Source organism: Sorex fumeus, unplaced genomic scaffold, assembly GCF_029834395.1.
Source record: "Sorex fumeus unplaced genomic scaffold, SorFum_2.1 ptg000012l, whole genome shotgun sequence".
In the NCBI taxonomy this organism is placed as follows: Eukaryota; Metazoa; Chordata; class Mammalia; order Eulipotyphla; family Soricidae; genus Sorex; species Sorex fumeus.
The window spans coordinates 116,337-120,502 of NW_026606069.1; positions in this window are offsets into that span (position 1 = coordinate 116,337).

Consider the following 4,166-nt stretch of genomic DNA (forward strand, 5'->3'; position numbering starts at 1 on the left):
GAAATTTTGATACCTCAGGTATTTGAAATGTAGGGAAAAAAAGAAAAGAAATCTCAGATATTTGAGATGTAGGAGAAAAGACAGAAAAGAGTAAGATAAAATTTGATTTGGTTAGAAGAGGGGCAACACAATAATGGTGAGCTCTAATATATTACTAGACAGCATTTTAGGCAGGTGAAACAAAACTATTATGATAACCATAACAAATCTTCCAATAAAAATGTAATTCTAGCTTTCTTTTTCTCAGCCTTTTCAAGCAAAACTCAGACCACACATTAGTTCATGTGTAAATTCTAATTTTTGATAATTAATGGATAGAACCTGTTTTGATATCAATAAATCATAATATAATTATTAAAACGAAGGCTTGTAACAATTAGATGCTCAAAGATACATGGCCTTATAATACTTTTTCTGTCAGAATAAATGCATTTGTATCAGGAAAATGAATTAAACAAGTATTTGTCAGAGCTTGGTAGAAAATTGGAAAGAGTGTTCAGATTCTTTAAGGGAAGTGAGTAATGAGCACATATTTTCTTCTTACAGCTCGGTTACTGGAGGACTGAACTATATTCTGAAAGACTTATCTTCAGAAAACTTATATTCTAGGGCCAGAGTGATAGTATAGCAGATAGAGCGTTTGCCTTGCATACAGCCGACCCCCAGCATCTCATGTGGTCCCCCAGCACTGCCAGGAGTAATTCCTGAGTGCAGAGCCAAAAGTAACCCCTGAGCAATGCCGGGTGTGACCCAAAACAAACAAAAAGAAAAAGCCAAAAAGAAAAGAAAAAAAACATTATAAAAGATCTATCTTCAGAATACTTATATTTTAAAAGACTTATCTCCAGACATCCTTCTTCCAAGAATGGCTTTTTCTGATTCCTGGCCGAACTCCAATCAGAAGCCAGCTGCCCTCTCTGTCTAGATAACCTGAGAGACCCAGTGACTCTAGCCTGTGGCCACAACTTCTGTGTCTCCTGCATTCAACAGCGCTGGGTTGATCTACAGGACCTCTTCCCCTGTCCTGTCTGCCTCCACCACTGCCCTGACAGGAACTTGAAGAGAAACAACCAATTGTGTCACATCACTGACATCGTTAATCAGCTCCCCATCAGAGGGAATAAAAGGAAACGGCAGGAACAGAAACTATGTGAGAAGCACCAGGAGGTCGTGGACATGTTCTGTGAGGAAGACTCTGAGCTCTTGTGTCCCCAGTGCAGGACCGCCCCTTACCACCAGGATCACTACCTCCTCCCTGCTGAGAGAGCTGCAGTTAGTCAAAGAAAGAAGCTCAGAAGCTACATGGAGCTTCTGAAGAGGAAGATTGAAACCACTGAAACGGATTGTAAGAAACAAATTTCAAAATTTCTTGAAGAGAGTCTTGAAGCGAGTCAGAAGACAGAATTAGATTCTGAATTTAAAGAATTCATTTTTTTCTTGAGAAGGGAACATTTTGCAAGTGACGCCAGATTAATTAAGGAAGAGAACAAAGAGAAGGATAAATTCACCGAAAAAAAAAAAGCTATATTTCAAGTCACATGGACACACATAAAAATCTAAGTGAAGCAAGAGAAGAGTATTTGCTGCCCAACCTAGAGTTTGCTATCCAACATCAAAAGTATTCAAAGTCGGCACAAAGCCTTAACCCTCCCATCAGTCTTTCTGTATAAACTCAAGACAGAGAGTTTAACCCTCCCTCCACACTACTTTGGTCCGCACAAAATGATCTGCAAGTTCCAGGTAGATTTGACATTTCATCCTGAAACTGCACATCCAAGTCTGATTATCTTCAAAGACAGGAAAAATATGTCTACAACAAGTCTATCACAATTCCTTGACAACTCCCAGACATTTACTCCTTACCCAGCTGTGCTCAGCTGTGAGGGCTTTGATGGGGGCAGGCATTTTTGGCAAGTAGAAGTCACAGGGGTTGGTGAATGGTCCATAGGTGTTTGTAAAAAATCATTCTGCAGAAATTCTGGGATACTACCAACCCATAATAATGGCTATTGGGCATTTTTACAGTCTGCAAAGAACACTGAACAGGACATGGACATTAAACAAGCAGCCCCAGGTATGCAATTTGGTGTATTTCTAGACTATGAACTGGGAGAGCTTTCCATTTATCATTTGAATAACAGATGGTATTTGTGTAAAATCACTGATAAATTCACATGGAAACTGATGCCATATTTTGCTATTGGACCCTCTTCAAAATCATTTTCAATATGTTTGACCACAAAGGAATGAACTACTATGAGAATTCTTTGTGTTTGAGTGTGTTTGAGTGATTTTTTTTTGAGAAACACTGTTTATAAGGTTTATAAATAAAGTTTAGAAGTTTTATAAGTTCCTGGTTCATATTTGTTGTCTGCCTACTGAAATTCTATAGGGCTCACAGTTTTTTCTTCCCCTTGAGCCAAACCTTCCTGGACTACTAAGCATTATTTTTGGAGAGGAGAAAAGCTTCAGATCACTGTTCTCCCATTGTTCATCGATTTGCTTCAGTGGGCCCAGTAATGTCTCCATTGTGACACTTGTTACTGTGTTTGGCATACTGAGTACGTCACGGATAGCTTGCCAGGCTTTGCCTTGAGGGCAAGATACTCTTGGTAGCTTGCCAGGCTCTGCGAGAGGGGTGGAGGAATTGAACTCGGGTTAGCCAGTTTGGCCTCATGCAAGGCAAACACCCTACCTGCTTAGGGAAAGAAAATCTTGAGTTGTGCTACCCTCTTCTCAAAGGCTGGAGTGATAGCACAGCGGATAGGGTAGGCTGCCTGCATGCAGCTAACTTGGCTGACTCGAGTTCGATTCCTCTGCCCCTCTCCGTGAGCCAGACAAGCTACCGAGAGTATCTCGCCTGCACCGCAAAGCCTGGCAAGCTACCAGTGACATATTCTATATGCCAAACACAGTAACAACAAAGTCTCACGATGGAGATGTTACTGGGCCCGCTCGAGAAAAATCGATGAACAACGGGAGGACAGTGACAGTGACCCTCCTCTCATACAAACCAGTGACCATCAACATCTTAGCTACTTGTTTTTCCATGAACTCAGTTATATGGGGATACCTATTCTGATCATTCCTGCACTCACAAAGCAACAAGATAGGGAACTAGAGAAACCTGCGGGCACAGATGCAAGGGGAATGACTTCCTACTCAAGGCCCTGTATAATATTTCTCTCCAAGTTCCACCACGGCCCAGTGGCCCCCATCTCCACCCACCCCACCCTGTGCCAGGCTCCAGTTTGCTTTCTCCCTTTCCCAGTGGTTGGGGACCCAGACAACCTGGATGTGCTCATTTCCTCTCCTGCCCTAGTAGGCTTGACCTCAGATTCTGTAAGCTACTCATCCCGCGTCTTGCATGAACTGGTAAGCGCCCCTCACCCTACATGCCACCGTCAGTCCCTATCCTCCTCTCCAGTTGTTCTAAACAAGCCCCCAAACCAAGTCCCCTATCTGCAGATCCTCTGGTCTGTAGGAGGGCAAGAAATGTGACAGAGAAGAGGCAAATTTCATAGGAGCCAAAAGCAGGAGAAACCCCCTCCCCCACTTACTTATAGGATGTTTAAGGAGTAGCAGGTATTGATAATCATTCAACAGCCCCAGAAGAACGATCTGCCCCCAGAATCGAAAGTCCAGTCCTCAAGATGAAGGGCCAGTCCTAGGTCTTACTGCCTTGAGGAGGAGCACATGAAATGGGGCAAAATAAAGAGAGGTTCTCTAGCATGGCATTGGTCCTATTACATGCTCTTCCCTGGGTTCTTTCTGTGTGACCTGTTGTGGTTTTTTCAAAAGACTTTGCAATATTTTTCAAAACACTGCTGCATCTGACCTTCGGTTTTCCTTTTGGTGGTAAACAGAGGTAAAGTGCTCACTTTATTATTTTCCTTCAGTTAGGCCACTGTAACATGTTAACACTAATGCCTTCTTAATAAATTTGAACACAAAAATGGAGGCTATCACTTCCACCCAAAATCTATGATATCCAAGCAACCACACCATACACAGATGAATAAAGATTTTTGTCCTTCAGTTGGGGGAGGGAAACGTACCTGCCACAGAAGCAGGCTGGGGTTGGGAGGAAAATCAGAGAGATTGGTGGAAGGTAGTGAGCACTGGTGAAGGCATTGTTGGAACAATGTATGGCTGAAACTCAATCA